Genomic DNA, 23,065 nt, shown 5'->3' on the forward strand with positions numbered 1-23,065 from the left:
TAGTGGAGCCCTCCTCTGGTATGCACAGGGTCTAATCCGCTTGAAAGATTTGAAGAGTTATTTTGGGAAAGGGAGTATATAGTTACTCCTAACTCAAAGCATACATTTTCTGGGCATTCTGGAAGGGGAGACTTATGTTCACTGAATTAGGCCAGACCTCATAGCACTGGGTTCTTCCAGGATATCTCGATGCACATCAGAGCTGTCCCAGGGGCCTAAGGAATGAGCAGTATCCTTCTAAATCACCAAGTTCTGGGGTCCTGACCACCGTCAAACGCAAAGCACAACCTGGCCTCCCGACAAGCCTTAAGCAGAGTTCAGGACTTCGGCTTGGACTGGAAGGACACATACCGCTTATTCCCACCCACGACCCACGGTTCCCTTGCATGCACTGGGCCATTCACTATAAAAAGAAGCACGCTGTTCTGACTCTAAGCAGGAAGAGGATATTCAAAGTGTGTAGGCGGGATATTTTCATAGAGCTTCTTCAAATTCCAGAGAACGGAGTGGACCAAGCTAAAGCCCGACTCGAGCTTTGACTCCAGTTAATTTGACTCCTGCTTCCCTTCCCACTGCCCATGAACATGCTCCATACAGGAATCAACATTTACAGCCAAAGTTTTTACTGTTAAAAACGTGTATGAGTATCTTGCCTGCGTGTTCAGTCAGTGCCCCACATGCATGCCTAGTGACTACAGAGGCAGAGGACATTGGAGCCTAGGACTGGAGTTATAGATAGTTGTGGGCCACCATGCGGGTGCTGGGACTCGAGCCCCAGTCCACTGTATGAGCAGAAAGCGGTCCTAACCACCGAGCCACCTCTCTAGCCTCTCATTTACACAAATCTACAAGAAAAAAAAACTTACGTCATCGTTTATGCAAATTTCCAGACTTCTCTCCAGTTCAGACTTCTTAAAGATATACCAAACCCGGTTGCTGTTTTTAAAAGTTTTGTTCCGTATCAACAAGTAGATAGGCAAATGCTCTTAGTATTCTAAAATTTATATTTGGAGTGAAAACATGGGCTTATCATCAAATTATAAAGCATGCACAGGGTCGCCAGGGCTTCCATGGACATCCTCAAGGGCTATGGCCGTGAGTTACAGCATGAACATCAAAGCATCTATGGGAACGACTGAAACAACAGCCCTCAAGAGAGAAGGAGAAGCTGAGTAAGCTGGTGGCAGCTTGTAGCCCTAGCTCTGTGAAGACTGAGGCAGGGGGATGAGGAGTTTGAGGTTAGCCTGACTGACTCAACAGTTAAGTTGTTGAGGGGGAAAGAAATAGTTAGGGAATGTGGCCAAGAGCAAAGAAAAGGAAGGACACTCAGGAAAAGGAGCTAGAGGCCTGAAAACCTGAATAAACACGGTCCATTTATAGGAACTAAGGTCCACTGGACAGGTCAGGGACTCGGAGATGAGGTAAGTATTAAAACTGACTGGTCAGGGCAGCATCTGAGGACACTGAGGTAAGCTGCCCGAAACCTCCCTGCCAGATCAGGAAAGTAGGCTCAAGTAGGGGAGTGAGTCAACCAGGATCCATAAGGGCCCACCCGTCACTGAGCTCTCAGCAGGGTCCTGAGGATACAGATGCTATGTAAGCACAGTATGTCAGGAACCCTCAGGTTCACTGGGAAGACAGATGATGTGCACACTAAAACAAGCCCGGCCATCTCTATAGAGAGGAACAGGATAAAAGGTGAGCTAAGTGGTGGGACATAATCGAGTCCAAACACGATGGAAATCAGTACAAAGCCTCCTCAAAAGGAAAGATAAATAAACATAAAAATAAAATACATTGAAAATTGGGTCTACAACAGCTCAGCCATCTCCCTCCTAGGTGTTTACCCGAAGGACTCCTCCAAGGTGACAGATCAGAGATCTCTGCACGTCAATATTTACTGCTGCGCCATTCACAACAGCCAAGCTGTAGAACCGACCTCGGCGTACAGCATCGGAGGAATGGGAAAGTGAAAATGGGTACGCACACGAGAGCATTCCCCAGCCATGAAGAACAAGGTTGTCTGCAGGAAAATGGATAACCGTATTAAGTGAATTAAGCTAGTCTCAGAAAGAGAGGAAGAAATACCATGTTTCTGTCACATGTGATCGCTAGATTTTAGATAGATACATAAGATCATATCCATGCGTATATAACTATATACAAGATGAAGGCAGAAGCAATACTGTGTAAGGAAACAAGGGGTGCAATGGGGTGGAGGGGAGGCAAAGGTAAAGAAGAAGAATAGAAGGGATGGGGAGGCACTCGATGTACGATACATCCACATGAAAATGCCCTTGTGTAGCGCTACGGGCACTGACGATATACAGTGAGAACTTTTAAGGGTGAGCTGAGGGTAAGAGGAATCTGCTCAAACCTGAGTCACAAGTGACCAGTGTAAAACTGCGTTTCGGTTGAGATTTCGAAAAGGAGACGCCGTGCCTGAACAGATGGAAGTGAAGAGGCTTGCGTAAAAGAAAAGCAATTCGCTGCGAAGACCAAGCTTAGCAAACTTGAGGAACAGAAAGAAGCCATATGGTGAGAGCTTAATAGGGTATGAGGCAGGAGGGCAATGGGCCCTGAGAAGCACAGACCCACCACTGTGGGACTGGCACCATGGGCACAGCCTGGACTCTGTTTGAAGGGCGAAAACATTCTATTGGTGGAGATGATAGATGGATAGATGGATGGGATGGGATGGGATGGGACAGGATGGGGATGGGATGGGATGGGATGGGATGGGATGGGATGGGATGGGATGGGATGGGGATGGGATGGGATGGGATGGGATGGGATGGGATGGGATGGGATGGGATGGGATGGGATGGGATGGGATGGGATGGGATGGGATGGGGAAGGGATAGGGATAGAAACAATTTTATTTATCAGGTTACTTTGGGGAATATAGAATTAAGAGAGTGAACATCTTTTGAAGCAAATGTTGACGTTAAATCACAGCTTTTACTGAAGCTGTAGCAGAAGAGGCAGGAAGCTCCCCCATACAGCATTTACTCTGTAGAAAGATCCAGAAAGACTTGATCTGGGTTATAAGAAACGAGTAGACTCAAGAATAAATTCTCAGGCTTAGAGACCACTTCATCAGTAAACTGCTTGCCTTCTAAGCATGAGAGCCAAGCCTGATCTCCAGAACCTACATAAAAACCAGAACATGGTAGTGCACATTTATAATCCTAGTGTTGGGGAGACAAACAGCTAAACCCCAGGAGCTGGGTGGCCAGCCAGCCTAGCCTGATTGGTGATATCCAGGACAGCGGAAGACCCTGTCTCAAAGGAGATGGCTAGAGTTTCATCGACCCCCACATGCATGTGGACATATACACTCAATCAACACACACACACACACACACACACACACACACACACACACACACACACCCCACGGGGAGGGAGAGGGAAGGGACAGACAGACAGGCAGGCAGGCATTACAGAAGAATGAGTTTGTAGTTATAATTGTGACTTGAGCACAGGTGGTGTGTGTAATTATTCCATTTACTAGAAGGAATGTTTTGTGGGGAGCAGAGCTTAACAGAGAGACATCGTCTTCCCTGTTGTCTGTCCAGTTGCTTGAGTTCATACAGGTTGGGAACTCGCAAAAAAAAAAAAAAATCTATTCATAGAGATAAAACTTTGACAGTTAGCAACGAGAATATTTGAAACTGCATGCTAACTTGGCAGCTGCTGGGAGAGTTAGGTAAATAAGGGGACTTAGCATGGAACCCCGGGTGACTGCAATGCTTAGGGCTGGGGGAGGAAGGAGAACAAAGAGGCAGATGGGAGAAAAGTTTCACCAGTGTCACGGAAGCTAAGGAAAGGGAGGAGATAAGAATGACCACAAATGGTCATTTGGTCACGATGGGTGGTGACTGAGGGACATGGTCACTTGGTCACAATGGATGGTGACTGAGAGAGTGACATCATGCAAATGAGAGGCATTGTGAGGAACAAAACAAATAAGGGGCCACAGGAATGCCTCCCCCCCAGGCCACTACCTTCCACCTCCTGAACAGATTCTATGAGTCTACGTTATCCCCTCCACTGTGAACAGTATGGAGCCCCTCTCCTGAGTAAGAATGATTGCAAATGGAGAGTTGCGAGACTTGTCAAGTAAGTGGTAAACAAGATCAGTTTGAGCTAGAAAAGGTCCAAGTGTTCGGTACACTAAAGTGAGACTGCATTACTTGGGGGAGGGTCAGAATGATGGACAGGCCGCCAAGAGATGGCTCTGAAAAATCACAAGGCCAGAGAAAGTCAAAACAGTTTCAAAGGCTTACAGCCAACCCAAGAGCAAGGGGAAATACAGAAGGCAAGGCACTTCCAAAGGATTCTATCTTAAGCTCTGTCGCATGAGATCTTTTATAGAGAGGCTCAGTGCCATCCAACCAAGGGTCCGCTTGGTCTGTTTCTTATTCCTTACTGTCACACATTATAAGCAGGTTTCTATTAACAATGTTCTACTCATCGTTCAACTTACTGTGCAATGTATACAGTGACAAACTCAGAGGTCATTTGTCTGCTCTTCCAAAATGTCTTCTTCGTTCCATCAATAATGTCATTATTACTCATCATAATGAGCCCAGTGAAGAAATTATTGTGACTGTTACTAGTCACTACTCCAGAGAGTTGTTTTTACGTACCTGCAAGTTAAATAATGGAGCACTAAAAGCTCAGACTTTCTTTACATACTATTACCTCCCTAAAATACTTTTCTACCAACATCCAAACTGTAACTCATTTCAGAGCATTGAGAATCCCGACACCTCTGGTTACATTAGAGAAAATAAGAGAGAAAAAAATCTAGTTTGGTAGTTGAGACTCTTGGATCCAATCTCCAAATATTTATGGATTCTTTCATGACAACACTTAAAAGGATAAGAATTAAGAAATGTGTTCCTCATCCCAGGCAGATGGTGGAGGGCCAGGTTCTAATATTGGATGGCCGAGGCCATCTTCCAGGCTGCCTGGCAGCCATTATGTCCAAGCAGGTCCTGCTGGGCCGGAAGGTGGTGGTTGTATGCTGTGGGGGCATCAACATTTCTGGAAATTTCTACAGAAACAAGTTAAAGTATCTGACCTTTCACTGAAAGCAAATGAACACCAACCCCTCTTGAGGCCCCTACCACTTACAAGCCCTGAGTTGCATTTTTTGGCGCACTGTGCAAGGCATGCTGCCCCCAGGACAAAGAGAGGTCAGGCTGCCCTGAAACACCTCAAGGTGTTAGATGGGTTCCTTCCACCCTATGACAAGAAAAGGTGGGTAGTGGTCCCCTGTCGCCCTCAAGGGTGTACTGCCGAAGCCTACCAGAAAGTTTGCTTACTTAGGGCATGTGGCTCATGAGGTCGGTGGAAATACCAGGTAGTGACAGCCACTGTGGAGAAGAAACAGAAGGGAAAGGCCAAGATCCACCATCAGAAGAAGAAGCAGTTCTTGGGGCTACGGAAACAGGCAGAAAGAACGTGGAGAAGAAAATCTGCAAGTTCACAGAGGTCCTGGTGTGAACCCATAAACGCTGTTTGTGCCGGAAGGAAGGAAGGAAGGAAGGAAGGAAGGAAGGAAGGAAGGAAGGAAGGAAGGAAGGAAGGAAGGAAGTTCCTCAGCCTCCTGGAGCACTACACAATTGTTCCTAGGGGGTCAGAAAGGCATGAGGATTGTACAGGTGTGAAGACGTCTCTGTCCCAGCATTTGCCATTGCAAAGATGTGTCTCTTGGACATGGAAACCCACTCATCGCCGTTAGATGTGAACGACATAGCCAAACCGTTGCCAGGTCTGGAGGTGGGGAAGCCCATGTGGACTCAGGCAGTGCAGCCCTCTTGAAGCACATCATTTAATTCCCAAGCACACTGTCCTTTTCGCCAACCCTTACGGGACTAGAGAGCTGCTGATCCTCCAAGGAATTATCAGGAAAATTTTCACCTTTTAAACTTCTTAGGCGATAGATTGACTCCGAAGAAACCCTGTCAAACTCCGAACGCCTTTGGCTTCGGTGCAATGAGAAACTGATAAGAGACAGAGTAAGCTGTTAGATCAGGCTAGCACAGATGCATTGATCACTGTCTCGCCAACAACTATTCCTGATTATAATGCGTGCTTCAAATCATTGCTCTGCACCCTTCTGTGTGTCATACGTCTCCAAGCTACCCATGTCTAAGTGAGTGGTAAATGCACAGAGTGCCCCTTAATAGCACAGCTAAGCACGCATTCTGAAACCAGTATTGAGCCCTAGAGTTCCTCTACGTAAAACACAGTTCCTGACTCCCTTGCACACCTAACTGAAGCGTTTCGGAGGGGAAAACCGGTCCCGACCATGGCCAAAACCTATCCCAAATCCAATGTGCAGGCAGGTACAGCACTCCCCTTGTTCTAAATGAGAGGATGACATCAGAGAAGCACACAGTGTTGTTTTTTTTGTGCTTCCCAAGATGTGCTGGCAAGAAACAGGCTTTTCCCAATCTGAGAGAAAAACCAGCTGGGGACAATGTTTCAACTGGTGACAGCGGTGGCTGAGGGGACGCAGAGGGCCTTCCCTGTGGTGCGGCTGGAACCAAAGGCACAGGATGGCCGCAGCATCACAGCTTTAAAAAGCCAAGGCTCAGAGACAGGGCTTCCAGGCAAGCTGAGACCACAGCGCTACAAAACCCCTTGAACCTGGCCTCAGAAGACCTAATATCTATTATTGGCTCTGCCTCTCCTGCACCTGAAGCTCTGGGTACGTTATCTTACTGACGGAACTTGTCTGATCCTCTGTCACAGCAGTTATAAAGCGAGAGAGAGAGAGGAGACAGCAGTCTCTGTCCCATCTTGCAGATGGTCTCGGTAAAAATTTTTAACAGGGCTATTTGTTGAAAGTCCTTGGTAAATCCTGAAGCCCTGTGAAAGTGGTGATTTCTAAATTTTTATGCAGAAGCAAGTCGTGAATTTGCAGGCTACACATAGTTAGGCTTGCTTTGAAGGCCATGAACCTTCCAAATCAATTTATTTAACATAGCATTTTAAGATGACCCTTGCAACAGAGTCAGGGACGTACTGATTTGAATCAACTGAAATATCAAATAAAAAAAGGTTTTTTTTTAAAGAAAACACACAGATACTGGGCCTAAGAGACAGTAATAGATTAGAGGTACGAACTTCGTGAGCGGATGTCACATTAACCCTCATCACCTGACCTCTGGAGTCCTCCAGAGCCCGTATTTAACCCCACCATGCTCTTCTCCTCTGTCTCTACCTCAAACGTTCGCCTGCATACAACAGATTCCTTGTGCCTCGTGTTTTCTATTTCCTCGCAGCTGCTAAAATACTCCCTCCTCGTGTTAATTTCCAGCCTCTAACCCAACATCCCAGACCAACTGATCTCAGCAACTCTGCACGGCTGTCATAGTTGGATATCTCAGAGCACGCTCCTCAGACTTCCACAGTCTTCTCCGAGTGACCCTCCCATGTCCTTCTCCAAACGAGGCAAACCTCGAATCCTTTCTGCCTTCCTGGGTTATGTTGTAATCATGAATGAGGGCCTTGATCCCTGACTTCCAATGAACTCTCAGAGTTCCTGTGTCTGGGTCACTGTTCCATCTAGGGATTAGCCCAGAACACCCTCCCTCAGTGTACTGTTAATAAATAAAACCTGAGAGGATTTGAGAACTCTATAAACGACCCCTTAGGCTTCCATCGCTTCCCCACCTTTTAGGACCTAATGAATTACATTTTCCTCCCCAACCTTAGGATGGGACATTTCCCAGGATTCCAAGCTCAGCTTCCATGTTCCTTTTAGTACTTTCCATGAGTGATAAGCTCCAACCAGCAAACAGAAGAATGTCAAAAAGTTTCTGGTAAGCGTTCACCGGCACCCAGATCTGACTCCCCAACAAAAAGAAATCCACAGCTTGTACCCCACTCTGAGAGGTGAGGCTTTATCCTGATCCCCAAAAGAGAGACTGCAGAGAGGGAACAAAGGTCAGAGAGGAATCCAAGCGTCCCAGTGGGGACAGCTGAGCCTCAAGTGGGACTCACAGGCAAGCCTTTGCCATCAGACACAGTCACCAACGTGTCCTACATTGACGACAATGAGGCCTCTCTTCTCAGGGTGCATGGCTGGCCTTTAAAGGTGCAGGTTCTCTGGGGCCTAGGAGCGTCACAGCAGTAAAGGCATCCTGTGCCTTTCCTTTGAGGCAGGCTCTCCACAGAAAAGAGAACACATCGCCTCAGCTGTTCATCATGAACAGGAAAAGCTGTCCCGCGCTGGTGACATCTTGCCACCACTTACTCACGTGGTTCTCACGCACTGACTAATCTTCATGCCTCTGACTTACGTAGGCTCCACCTCCTGTCTTCCCATCGTCAAATGCTATGGCAAAGTCCAGATGACCACCCTAGCCCCATTTCCCCATCTGGACAGAGACTCCGCGAAAGGCAATCTCCTGCTCCACGAATATTTTAGAATTCCTTTCACCTTCATTTCCTGAATGTGACGTTTGAGTCCTCGGTACCGGCTTTCACTCGAGCGTGAGGTAGTCACCATCTCCTCCCTCTGTCAGACTGACGTTTCTCAGGTGTACATGGTTCGTCTCGTGCCTTCCGCTCGGCATGCTTACATCCCTTCTCATAGCTAGCACGACATTTTGCCTTCTTAAATTTCTTCCACCAAGAGAAAGATAATTTTTTCTTTTACTGGACTATGCCATGTGGATTTATGGACACCTTTCCTTGCACATAAACTAATTTAAATAACAGAGAAAGCCAATCGGGGATATGGCCTTTCCTATTTCACACAAGAGTCAGGCTATAATTTTATAGAAAATGAGACACTTGTGAGCAATTAAGTTATTTAAATATCTGAAAAATCTCCGTGTTAGGAAATTTTTAAACAGATAATGTGAACAGAGTCTTAGAAAAGGCAAGCTTTACATCGTGTTCTTACAGCGAGTGAAGTGCGGTGAGCGGTGAGCGGTGAGCGGTGAGAACCACTGTTTGATCTGACTTATACCAAGAATCCCCTCCATACCTGAAGAGGTCGCCTCCTGTAGCCCAGCAGGAACCCAAATAGAGTGATAGGGACACCAACCCACCCACAAAACCTTCAACCCAAAATTTATCCTATCTACAAGAAACGCAGGGACAGGGAATGGAGCAGAGGCTGAGGAAGAAGGATTGTGGGACTCCACAGGAAGACCAACATGGTCAACCAAACTGGACCCTTGGGGCTCTCACACTCTGATCCACACCAACCAAAGAACATACACAGGCTGGACCTAGACCTCCCCTCACACGTGCAGCAGATGTGCAGCTTAACTTTCATGTGGGGTCTGAACAAGTGGAGCAGGGGCTGTCCCGAAAGCTGTTGTTGGTATGTGGGGTATGTGAGAGAAGAAATGCCTAGCCTCAAGAAGACTGGATGTGCTGAGGGCTAGGGCCCCAACCCGCTCATAGGAGAAAGGAATGGGGGGGGTGGGTAAGAATTATGGGAAGGGGTGACTGGGAGGGGGCAGTGAGAAGAATGTAAAGTGAATAAGTAAAAATAAAATAAAAATAATAATAAATGAAAAAAATAAAATTAAAAAAAAGATCCCCTCCACATAGGACGAGAGGGGACTCCTTATGCTCTCTTTACATTTTTTGAGGCAGTTGGTTATTGTCATCAAACTTCAGTGAACTTAGATGAAGAACACAGTTAGTGAAATTATTTGAACTCTAGCACCCACTCTGGAACCCCACTTTCAAGTTGCAGAAGAGCTAAATCCAAGGGTTTTTTTTTTTTTTAGTCCTCTGAGTGAAAAGGAACAAAATAGCATTTCCTTCGCAAGTGCCCACGCCCCTGTCTTCTCTATTTGCCCTCTGTCCTTTTCCTCTTACTTAGCTTCTAAATCGTTTGCCTTGTGAAAAGTATTTTACAAAAGTCACCACTTGACAAGAGCTCCAAGTCTTGCTGGTTCGAAAAATGAGTGCCTCCTGGTGTACCTACACTCAGTCACTGGTGAGGGCTGGGGGTTGGCTCTGCCAATCCTTGGCATAGGGTGATTAGGACAGTGCACTCAGAATCATAGACAGAGTCTTAAGCGATGACTAGCTTGTTGCCATTTTCACGGCTGCAGGAGGATGCTGCATGCTCACTGTTGACATCAGATATATGATGATGTAAGAGCTTTTTAGCTCCTAAGACCTCCTAAACCCAGAGAAGACCCTATGAGTGAGCCTACCCTTCAGCCACTGTCAATAAAATGGGTCATTTCAGGCACAGAGTCCATCTGCCTACAATGCTTCCTGGTCCTCATCTGTGCAGTGGCTGATGGGAAGTGAAAAGCATCTCAATTCTCAAAACTAAAGGATCCTTGCCAATGGCCCAGGAAAGTAGAAGACTCATTCACTAAATAAAATATCTCTTGTTCCGAAGAATGAGCTCCACCTTGAGCAGGTCTTTTGACTTTCTAACTCATCGGTTTTATGACCCTTAACTGTAGGTACTTTGAGGGAGGGGTTTCTACTTAGTCCTTAAACAACACAGTTGTTTAATTAAGTTGTTATCCTGCCTCAGTGTTGAAGGCTGCTACTAGTGTTCTGGTGATTCTGCCCAAACGACAGGAAGTGTAGCCTATGGATTGCTTTGGGAGACAAGGGGCAAGCACGGACTGGACACAGAACCTCCTGGGATTCTTCACTGATTTTCCGTGCCAGCAAAGAGCACACGCTAACCAGGGACCTTCTTCAGCTGCTCTGACCCAAGTTGATAAAACAGTCACTTACCCTGTACTCAGACAGAGTGTCTACAAGCAATGAGAGTGTCTCCATAGAAACCAAGTATACAATGGAATCCACTCAAAGGACAGGATCTGCTCTGCAGAAAGGCCATTTGCAGCCAGGATCTTGCTCTAACTTACGTTTGCGCATCAAACACATGCTATTAAATCTTCCGCCTTTAGAGTTTCCCAATACTGAAGATGACAGAAATCATCCTTCATGAAGAGAAAAAAAGGGTGCTGAGGAGGAAGGATAGATCTGCATATATGTAGTTACAAAAAGGCCAAAGCAGATTCCATGCTAAGCTCTGCCAAAAGAGAGAACGATTACTCTTACCCATTAGCATGTAGCCTCAAAATCATATTCTCTTTCCCAAACAGAACCTGTCATCAGATTACCAAAACGAGGCGATCCTGTTCAAACTCAACCAGTTCTTATATGGAATAAGCACAATGCAGTCAAGGGACAAGCAGCTATTCCCTCCCACACAAATTATAATCTTCTGTGAAATGTATTTTTAACGAAAAAAATACATAACCCTCCTCCGTGTTTGGTTCTGCACTCCCACTCCTCTCACATAAAAGCAGACATTCATTTTAAAGAAAGGGAGAAGAACTGTGTACCTTCTCAGAACATCCCCCACACCACAGAGCACAGGAGAATGGAAGCATCTTACCCTTCAGACCCATCTTTCCACACAGTGTCACTCATCAATAAGCAAATCATGTTGCCAGTGGCACCTTGGAGATATTTCAATGAAATCAACCAAGAGTGGGCTTCACCCATGTTTAAATGATTCCTTTCTAAGCAGATGCATTATGAAAGCTTGATTCATTATATTATCAGTGACTCAAAACCCATAGCTCTGAATTTCAATCTCTCACAAGTTTCGAGTGATAAATTGCGTGCTGTGAGTCACCCTGCTTCTCCAAGGAGCAAGTTTGCAAAGGGAAAAGTGTTTTGCTAGGTGAGCTTTGCAGTGGCACCCAGCGCCTCTCTTTCTTTCTCCTACCGCCATTTGAATTTTAAATGACCCAAACTGAAACAATATGACTTGGCAGGTGATAGATTTTTGCCATTAGGAAGGCTCATTTGAAAGGAAGAGGCAAAAATAATTACAAAATGTCCCATGCCCACTTCACGGAACAGAATGAAGCCAAAGGGCTATGAACAAAATCCTTCCGGTTTCTTCACCCCACACATCTCTCTCGGGGTACTAGAGTCTGGGATTTTCTCCTAATTTGGTTCCTAGGAGGCAAATCATCAGGAAAGTTGTTGCAAAATGCCCTTATTTGGGAAGGGGGCAGGTAACAGAATTGGTAAGGAAAAAAATCAGTAATTTCTTTTCATTGTGGAAAACGTCTTAAAAGACCAGAAAAGTAATTCTACCTAAATGAGTAAATGTTATAATTGCATTTCAGTAAAAAGACTGTTTACATTTTGTCTAATTGGCATTTAAAGAAACCAAAGTCATCACCAGAAAGCTCACCACCCACAGAGGCAGCCCTGCCTCCCATGTGACCCCCACCCACCTGCTTAAACCCCACCTCCCTCCACTCTACAGGAAATTGGGAATCACTTCTGCAAACAAGTAGCAGGAGGGAATGATAAAATCAGGAAGATAAGATAAAGGGGAGGAAAGAAGTGGTGGGGAGACAGACAGACAGAAAGACCACTTGGGAGAAAGGACATACAGCTTTTTAGATACTGGGTCCAATCTCGCTACAGTTCAGTAATCTTACACACGTTTGGAAGAAAAAAAAGAAAGCAAAAAAAAAAAAAAATCCTGTGTGCTAGCTATCGTTCATTTCCACACATACACACACAGCTCTCTTCTCCATAGCTTGTCGAAATAAGGTGCAGGTTAAAAAAAAAAAAAATCAGTGCCAGATGGATAAGGCAACCCCTTAACTAATTAAAGAGTCCTATGCTGCTCTACCCAGCCCAGAGTTGTCCCCCCTCCCCCGTGCTGCCCACAGCGGGGGTTCTAACTATCTACTTTCTCTCGGGTCCCGGAAATGCACCTTTCCCCACGGGCAGCCACGGAGAAGAGCTAAGGAGCGGGCTGAGCCAGGGAGACCGCTGCTCACAAAAGGAATTCCCCTCCCTTCCCCTCTTTCTCCCTCTCCCTCCTTCTTCTGTCCCTCCCCCGTCATCACTGGTGAATAATATCCCTCACTACCTGCCTCGATCAACACCGTGAGCCCCTGTCTTCAGGCATGCGGGGAATTTAACAGGCTGGAAATTCCTGCTGTCCATTCGCTGAGGTCACAGATCAAGCTAAACAACAGCCGTGGTTCCCATCAATCATAAGTCACTCGCTGGTAGAATGTATGGAAGGAGACCTGATGTAAGCGAGTCACCAGAGAAAATACCCACTGATGACGCATATCCAGGCATAAAAATAGTCACAGGGCCCTCAAAGGGATTATTCAACAGCCTACATTTAGACTTTCTTACAACAGACCTGAAGTCAACGTGCGACAGTAAGGGGCTGAAGTTTTAAGTTCAACAGACAGAACCAGGAATAGTTGCTTTAACTATGCTCCCACCACAACAAGCTGTTTAGTAAACGTTGGCATCCCTTTCAAAGCATCAAACAGCGCCAATCAGCCGTCTCACAAAATGACACATTGTTGCTAATTCTACTCACAACTTTCAAAGGACGATTTTCGCTTATGACACACCTGGCCCCAAAACATTAGACTCAACCAGTCGGGAGATACATAACCGTGGTTGCTTCCTGAATCAACGGTAGGAAAATAATGCAAACGGCAGTTAGGCATCTTTTGTCCTTTGAAAACGTGCTTTTTAAGTGGAATCAAACTCAATGACAAGGTATACCAAAGAAGTGGACATTTTGCTCACTGTCTTTGCGATTACGATTGCTCAGAAGCGGTTGGATCATTTATAGAAATAATTATGGCGTGTGTTACATACACCTGCTGCATGTGGAGCATTTAGGTGTTAATTAAGGTTAATAACTCATAATAACTCATAAGCATGACCACTGTTCGATAAATGGGTGCATGAAAGTAAGGAATGATAATATCTTAACCGAGCAAGTGACAAGATATTAATTAATATATTAACGATGACATAAAGCCAGGATTGTTAGGCTATTATTATTATTATTATTATTATTATTATTATTATTATTATTGGAAAATATCATTTTACATGTATCACAATTATAATAACAGTCAAGTTATTTGTTCCTTCTCCATCCTACTCAAACATATGCACAGCTTGCTACCGGCAGAACTTGCAGATCAGCAAAGGCTGGGTTTTGGCATATTTTCTATTTGAATATCTAAAAATGTCCCCGCACAAGTTTCCTTTAAGCAAATGTGTCACCACGGTGAACAATGAAGGAAACTGGCTATGACAGAGCCTAAAATTCTGCCTCGGGATTTGAACACCTCGCCTACTTGCTGTGCCCTCCCCCTCGTTAGCCTTACTTGGCAATTCTCCTAATAATGCACCTAATAATCCATTGCTACCGTGCAAATTATCAGCCATACAGAACGAGTCTGACGGAGTTCATCTCTGGTACCTAATGTTACCGGCTGTCCTGCCTACAGGGCGAGCAAAGGGCTCTTAGCAACAAGGCTGTCACTTTGACAGAGCATTCTGGGCTTTCGTGTAGAAGTGTCTGACTTCTCTTCTCTAGAACAGCAAAGGTGACACCTTCCTCTTCTGGTAAGCTCTCCACCACTTTCCTCAAGTATGATAGCAGGGCTATAAATACAGGTGAAAATTATTTTTAGTTCAAAGATTTTTTCACAGGGTGCTCAAGTTCCTCTCCCGTGCATATGTGTCGACAGTATGTGGCCTAGTTTACAGACTCTGAACGGAAATGTTCACGGTGCCCACTATTGAGTATCGTTAAGCAATTCGGAAGAAGCAGATGTGTACCTCCATCACTTAATTCATCCATACTGCGCCGGTCCAAACACCTCAAGCATTAGCACCTGCATAAGATGCGAGACCAGGCAGCAACCTAAACACGGGGTAGGTCCTCATTTCACAGAATTCCACTGTTTGCTTTTGATAGCAAACAATAAAGCAAATTTAAAAATCGAAAAAAAAATAATCAGATGAGACATAATCCGCTTTTTCAAAATGATAAGGCTCTATAATTTAATGACTCAGAAACCAAGATGATTCCCATTAATTGTATACAAGCTTGTGGCTTTTAAATAGCTCGAAAGGAGCAGAAATATCCAGGTTTCATCGTACTTCATAGACATGATCGCCTTCAGTCATGTTGGTCTATGCATGGACAAGTCAACCAATGGCAAGTGCCTCATAAGCCTTGTTTCCAACCGCATGGACGCAGCACCTGGCAACACAGGGAACGAGACTGACTCCCATGAGCTATTACATCCTCAGACCTGGTTTTAACGACTCCATATCCATTACGGAATTAAAGTTGCTACCAGCAAAGCACTTCTTCTTGTAAGAAAAGGGAACTCTCGTACTTGTAGATTAGGAACTACACTATCGTGGCGGGCTTCATATTTCAATTTGTGACATCACTTCCTGCATTGTGTATAGCAACTTAAGAGCTTAAAGAAAGCACAGCTGGGACTGGAGAGGTGGCCCGATGGTTAAGAGCATTGGCTGCTCTTCCAGATGACCCAAGTTTGTTTCCCAGTACCCACGTGGCAGCAATTCCCAACGAGTCGTAACTCCAGTTCCAAAGGATCTGGCACCCTTTTCTGGCCTCCACGGGCACCAGGAACGCAGGTAATGCACAGGTAGGTACACATGCAGGCTAAACACTCCTAAACATAAAATAAATGAATCTTCAGCTGGGCATGGTAATACACTCAGGAGGCAGAGGCAAAAGGCTCTCCATGAGTTCAAGACCAGCCTGGTCTACCTAGTGAGCTCCAGGCCAGTCAGGGCTACACAGACAAAACTCTCTCTCAAAGTAAAAAATAAGTGAATATATAAATAAATAATAAAAACAAGTAAGAGTTATAGCTTAAGTGTTTCAAATGCCAATGTACAACTTAGAAAGCAATTGATTTTAATCTTCTGAAACAAGTTTTTTATAAAAATAACCACAGCCATTAGCTCTCTAACCTAAGGTCAGATGTCTTAACTGTCTGTGTAGAACTGGATGCACAGAGCGAAGCACAAGCCAGCATAGCATAAGAGCTAGACAGGGGAATATTTCCTTCCTCAGCGTTAGACTCTCCAGCAGCCATTTTTAAGTCCATCCTGGAGCGGTTAGTCTTGGTAGGATTAATAAAAAGCTTAGGAGATTAGTAGAACATGGCTATGTGTGTCTCTGATGAGATGTTTCCAGAGACAATTCACTGGTGGGAAGGATCTGCCTTGATGGTGGATGACATCATTTGATAAACTCGGGGTCCCAGTGGGACACATGGGAAAAGCTGCGAGGAGTTCCTCCCTCCCGCACTTCCCGGGCACCGTGGGGTCAGTTGCTTTACTCTGTCACACCTTCCGTGCCATGAAAGACTGAAACTTCTCTAATTGGGAGCAAAGTGAATCCCTCCTCCTGTAGAAGCATTCCTCCTGATATCTGTCACCATGACGGAAGGCTGGCATAATCCTATGTATCACAAACGGGAAATGATGGCAGGAAATCTTATTCTGTGTTTCAACTGTATCCAAAAGCAGCAAAATATGTCACCGTTCGATATACCATGCTAAACCAAGGACAGATAGATAATTTATACTAAAGGGACAGTTGTCCCTGTCAGTCTTTTTTTAAAAGCAGCCTTTTGAAGGTGGCAAATGAAATTGCTTACTGAATATGTTAAGGGCTGAATTCAAATTGGTTGCTGTCTTCTTTTCCAACCTGAAATGTACATTAAAGCTGCACACACACACACACACACACACACACACACACACACACACACACACATACTCAGACATATCGATATACACACGTGTGCACATGAGTGCATACACACATACACAGGTACACACTCACACTCACATACACACATGCATACACACACATACACACATATACTCACACTCATACACATACTCACATACACACATATACACACACATATTCAGACATACACATACACACATGTGCATGCATGAGCACACACACGGATACACACGTGAGCACATACATGCACACACTCACATATACACACACCCATATACACACATACTCAGACATATACACATACGTACACACACGTGCGCACATGAGCACATACATACACATACACAGATACACACACTCACATACACAAACACACACTCACATACACACATGAATACATACACATACACACACATACATACATACACTTACATACACATTCACATACACATATACTCACACGCATACACACACATACACACGCACGTGCGCACATGAGCACATACATACACATATACAGATACACACACTCACATACACATACACACACTCGCATACACATATGAATACATACACATACACACACATACATACATACACTTACATACACATATACTCACATGCATTACACACACACAGATACACACTCACACTCAATACACACATGCATACACACACATACACACATATACTCACACTCATACACATACTCACATACACACATATACACACACACATTCAGACATACACATACACACATGTGCACGCATGAGCACATACACGGATACACACGTGAGCACATACGTGCACACACTCACATACACACCCATATACACACATACTCAGACATATACACATACATACACACATGTGCGCACATGAGCACATACATACACATACACAGATACACACACTCACATACACATACACACTCACATACACACATGAATACATATACATACACACACATACATACATACACTTACATACACATTCACACACACACATATACTCCCACGCACACACACACACACACACACACACACACACACGTCACCTGTCACCCCCATCTCACTTCCAGTGATAAGGCTGAACATTCAGGCACCAATGGTGAACAGTGAGAGTTACCCTTATCCCAGCTTTACTCCTCAGCTCCCACATCATCACCACACTAGCCAATTAGATCAAGCTTCCTCTCCCTTTTGCCTATCTTCTCTCTAACGCCACGGCAGTGACCTTGGGTTTTAGCTTTCACTGTTCTTCTTTGGGTAAACACATCAACTATCCCTAAGTCCTCCCAAAGCACTGTACAGAAATGTACAAAACCAGTAGTGAGTGGGTTTAACGAATCCCGAAGCTGACCGCGGCAGGCACTCCATTAAACTCAATGGAGCCAGAAAGACAGCTTAGCTGATGAAGGCACTTGCCGACAACCGGGAGGATAAGAGTTCAATCTCTAGATCCCACACGGTGGAAGGAAAGAAGGGGCTCCTGGAGGTTGTCCCCTGGCCTCCTCCACACAAAGGCTGATGCATGTGTGTGTGTGTGAACATGCATGCTCTGGGCTGTCAAGTGTGAAGTCTTGTACCAGTAGTCACTTGCGCTGTTGTAATTATTAACTCTGCTGTCTAACCGCCTGTGTGCTTTCGAACTTCTTTACCAGAGGCTACTGTACTCTTCAGTTCCTCTCCAGGCCCCAGCAGAGTACCTGACACATCTGTGGAACTGATGTAGATCGAATGATAGGTCTCTCCATCGACAGTATAACTCTTCACATGGCCCCAGTGCAAATAATTGTATTAGGTGTCCTGGTTGGCCGTTTTTGGTCAAGTTGACACAAGATAGTTATTAAGAAGAATGAACCACAATTGAGAAAATGCCTCCGTAAGACTAGCCTATATGCCAGCCTGTGGGATATTGTAATTGGTGATTGATGTGGGAGGGCCCAGGCCCACCCCAGGCAGGTGGTCAAAGGGTGTATAAGACAGCAGGCAGAGCAAAACACTAAGCAGCAATCCTCCATGTTCCTGCTTCAGTTCCTGCTCGGACATCCTTTGATGGATTGTGAAGTAGAGCTGTAAAAGAAATAAACCCTTTCCTCCCCCAAGTTGCCTTTCATCATGGTGTTCTATCTATCGCAGCAATAGAAAGATAACTATGACGTAATGCAGTGATATAACCTCTGGGAATATTGAGTTCTCCGTTTACAAAACGGAGTGAGGGCAAAAGGGGTTCAGTAAAATGCACCTGCTGTAATAGCTGGCACCTAAGGAGAGTGTACTCCGTATAGGGAAGCAAGGACTATGTCTACAGCATAAGCACCCAACACAATAATAATAATATTATAATAATAATAATAATAATAATAATTCCTCCTCTTCCTTTCCTCCTCTTCCTTTCCTCCTCTTCCTTTTCTTCTTCCTTTTCTCCTCCTCCTCTTCTCCTCCTCCTTCTCCTTTTTCTCCTCTTATCCTTCTCCTTCTTCCTCTTCTCTTTCTTCCTCTTCCTCCTTTTCTTTATTTCCTTTCTTTCTCCTTCTTCCTCCTCCCTCCTCTTTCTTCTCCTTCCTCATTCTTCCTTCCTTCTCTTCCTCTTTCTCCTCCTCCTATTTTGAAGCTAGGTCTTTCCACTTAGTCCTGGCTGTCCTGGAATTCACTACACAAACCAGTCTGGCCTTGAACTCAGAGATTTGCTGCCTCTGCCTCCCAAGGGCTGGGATATTAAAGAAGGTGTGCACCAGGATGTCCAGCGACAGAACATTTCTTCCTTCTATGTACAAACACACACATTTATCAGATGTCAGCACACTAGCACATGTCCACACACCCGTGCTGTTCAATACACTTGAAACTGCCTAGTATGGCTATGGAATTGATTTTTACGTCTTTAGAACCAACAGCCCCATGGTACTATGGGGCTACCACCCTGATACAAGGGGAGCCCCATTATGTACCTGGCACTCACCCTGCTCACCAAATCAGTCATGTCCTCAAGCATTCAAACACCAGTGCTTTTTAGGGTATTAGTGCCTTCACAAACTCGATGTTGCCCCTTCTGTTAGGAAAATCAGACTGTGTGGCTGTAGCCCTTGCTCCCTAGACAAATTTACTCTGACACGGGGCAGAAAGTACTCCGCACAGCGTCAGAGGGTCACGTGACAGGGCCCCAGGGCAGCTCCTTCCATACGCTCTTTAAAGACCGTATTTTACAAAGCTAATACAGCCCCTCACTTTAGGCAACTACGTCTTAATGCACTTGTTCTGCCCACAGAACAAGTTCATTGCAGTCCAGCTATGAGCTCACTGCAGTCGGGTTCCCCTGCACAGTGGAGTGCCCATGTTGGAGCGGATGAGTAGCTGAATTAACGAAATGGACGGACATGACGCAGAGACACAGCCTACAGCAGCAAGTGCACAGGCATCAGGAGGAAACCCCAGCTCTGAGGTTCCCCATCTCAGCTCGGCTTTCTGTAGCAAAGAAACATTTGACCTCCCATCTGTCAGAGATTACTACTTTAATTACAGCTCCTGACTCTTCTATAATAATGATTAAGTAAGATAAACCAGACACATAAAGATTAATGCAAATGCTTTAACTGGGAGTCATAAAAATAACATTCAGCTCTCCAGCCCTGTGTTATTAGAGAACAAGGTCCTATAAAGAAGCACGCATATGTCTTACGGATCTGGGTCCATGTCTATAGGGAAAGCTCAAGCTCAAAATAATTAGAAGGACTGTTACTCTTCCATTTATAAACTCCAGTAAAAGGACATGTGGGTTCATTATACATTACCCGCGGTGTACAGTCTTTGTCTGTCACCAACCCAGGACGATGTTTAAATCAGCTCTCTTGTATACGCCCTACCTCCTTAATTACACTGGAGGTACTATATGGGCAGGGACTGCCAGCCCTTGACGGAATTTAAACAGTAGTAACAGTTCCTTTTCGTTCTATAACTTTCAGCTCATGAGTTAATCTCCCCTTTATCCATAACATCATCTACAGGACAACTCCAAGACAGGTTGAGGATTTTATTAGCTCCAGCTTTCAGGGAAGTACATGGATGGAATCAGTCTACAAAGCCATCGGGTTCACTGTCTGCCCACAGCTTACACTTCTTATCTCAACTCGACAGAAACGGCCTAGTGGTCCATGATTCTAAGAGAAAACCCCATTCCATCCATTTGTTCTTCTTACTAGAGACCGTACCATAGGCTGTACTAATCACATCTGTGTGCAAATGGCACGATGACGAATACATTACTTAGTGTTTCTGAAACGCATTCTCGGCCACACTCACTCAGCAAATCTTTGTGACACCTTATGAAGCACTCATACTGGGTAGTGCAATTCCCATTTAGCGACAAAAGTCAGGGCTGGGAGAGATCTTGCCTCTTGGCACTATCTTCATGACGAATGATCTAGGTGCTTGGGCGGCAAGTTCAGATCTACTTCCACATAAGTCACCCGCCCTCTCTGAGCCTCTCCCTGCCTTCTACCTAGAAGATGGCTAAGTGACTCACAGATACACAATTAAAATTCTATCCTTTGCAACTTACTATTAGGCAGCATCCTAGAAACAAAACCCTAGATGGTAAAATCCTCACTAGATCTTCGTTTCATGCCATACACTGGAGTGTCTCTTAGGACATTTCCCTGTCAATCCACAACTGAAAAACTGGACCTAATAAAGAAGTTCATTCTGGTCGGTCGGTTGGTTGGTTGGTTAGTTGGTCTTTGTGGAACATTAGAACCTATTTTATCACCTTTTGCTTGTGCCCAGTCAGTAAAACCATTCCTCTAAAAGAAAGGCCATGAGGAACATTCATGTGCAGAGAGGTTCTGGGGTCCAGGGACAAGGGTGTGTCCTCATGTGACCTCTCCTCCTCATCTAGCACCTTCACCTTGGGCATGGCTGACCCTTGTTTGTGGGCTTTGACGATTTTCATTTCTGTTTTCAGTTTACTAATACAAAGCCCCAGATTATAGGGAAGATTGGGTCTAATGCTCGGGACCTAGAACAGGGCGGCAGTTAAACTAAAGTAACCTAAGTAACCCACTCTGGAAGTCTTCCACGGTGAGGGAGGAAGACAAGTCCAGTTGAGGGCCCCTTGGCAAATGGTGGGACATACGAGCACGAATCAACACTGGGTGCCTCTCCTGGCTCAGAGAATGCTCTCCCTGCATCCCTACAGTGGACACTGGACATGAGCAACCTGACCCCTTGAAGAGTCTTTGGAGCCTGGCAGTAACCGGAGCTGCTCTAGGTTATTTTTGCTGATGCCGTGCGGTTCTTAAAGGGACTGCGTTCTGAGTTCACCTATCCGGGCAAGGGATGCAAAACGATGACAAGACAGACGGGATAAGCCCTACCTCATTAAAAGCAGCACCTAACACCAAAGAGCAGATAAATGTGAAGGTATGGACTGAAGATCCTCATGCCCTCTGAAAGGGATTGATTAGTCATCTCGTGGAGAAGCATCACTGTTTTGAACTGTGAAAAGGCTAAATAGGAAGGGATTCTACTGACTTAAAATGTAAACAGATGGCAAGCTATGACCCAGGCTTCGTCCTCAGCAAAAGCCTACTACTTAAACAGGGAGGAAGGGGCAGGAGATTAGAGCTGGAAACGGTGCCAGGATTGGCCCCACGGTTTTCATAACAAGTATAATTACTGCACTGACAAAAGAAAGCGAAGTTCAGTGAGAGTTCATTACAAGCTCAAAACTTGCATGACATGGCTGTTACACATGAACACAGCGGACACAGTTACCTATACAAGACCCACACCAGATCAAATCAGTTAAAATTTCTAGCATGGAGTAGAGGCTTCCCAGGCACCAACCCTTACCCGGATAGCTGTGCTGGTGTTTTGGTTTTTTATTTTTTCATTCGTGTGTGTGTGTGTGTGTGTGTGTGTGTGTGTGTGTGTGTGACATTTGTTTTGTCAACTTGACTCAGGCTAGAGTCACCTGGGAAGAAGGAACCTACATTTAGGAATTGTCTCCATCAGATTGTCTGTAAACACATGGTATAAGGGGGGGGCATATTTTCTTGATTGATACTTGATGTGAGAAGCACCCCACCCCACCCCCAACTACGGTTCCTGGTGCTGGCCCTGGGCAAGTGCACCTACGTTGATCAAGAAAGCAAGCTAAGCGAGGCGAAAAGCAATGTTCGTCCACTGCTCTGTTTCCCCTTAGTGCCAAGCCTGAGTTCCTCAATGATGACCTGTGACCTGGAAGTAAAACATGAAAACAAAGCAACAAGCAAACAAGCCCCTCCTCCACAAGTTGTTACCTTTTATTGGCAGGTGATGGCCGGGAGGGTGGCTTTGCTTTAGTTAGGAGGTGGTTAGAGCTAGCACTGTCCATGCCCCCCAGCGACTAACTCCATACTCGTGCACACTTGGATAGCACTAATGGGATGTGGCG

The 23,065-nt window shown here is 45.2% G+C and overlaps 1 protein-coding gene and 1 pseudogene across 1 annotated transcript in view; one reads left to right on the forward strand and one right to left on the reverse strand.

The window, feature by feature from the left end:
* Hivep2 (HIVEP zinc finger 2) overlaps positions 1 to 23,065 on the reverse strand; it is a 197,575-nt gene that overhangs the window by 125,286 nt on the left and 49,224 nt on the right. The gene's annotated exons all lie outside the window — the stretch shown is intronic.
* LOC116893575 lies at positions 4,926 to 5,517 on the forward strand (annotated as a pseudogene).

This window comes from Rattus rattus, chromosome 2 (genome assembly GCF_011064425.1).
Source record: "Rattus rattus isolate New Zealand chromosome 2, Rrattus_CSIRO_v1, whole genome shotgun sequence".
Classification (NCBI taxonomy): Eukaryota; Metazoa; Chordata; class Mammalia; order Rodentia; family Muridae; genus Rattus; species Rattus rattus.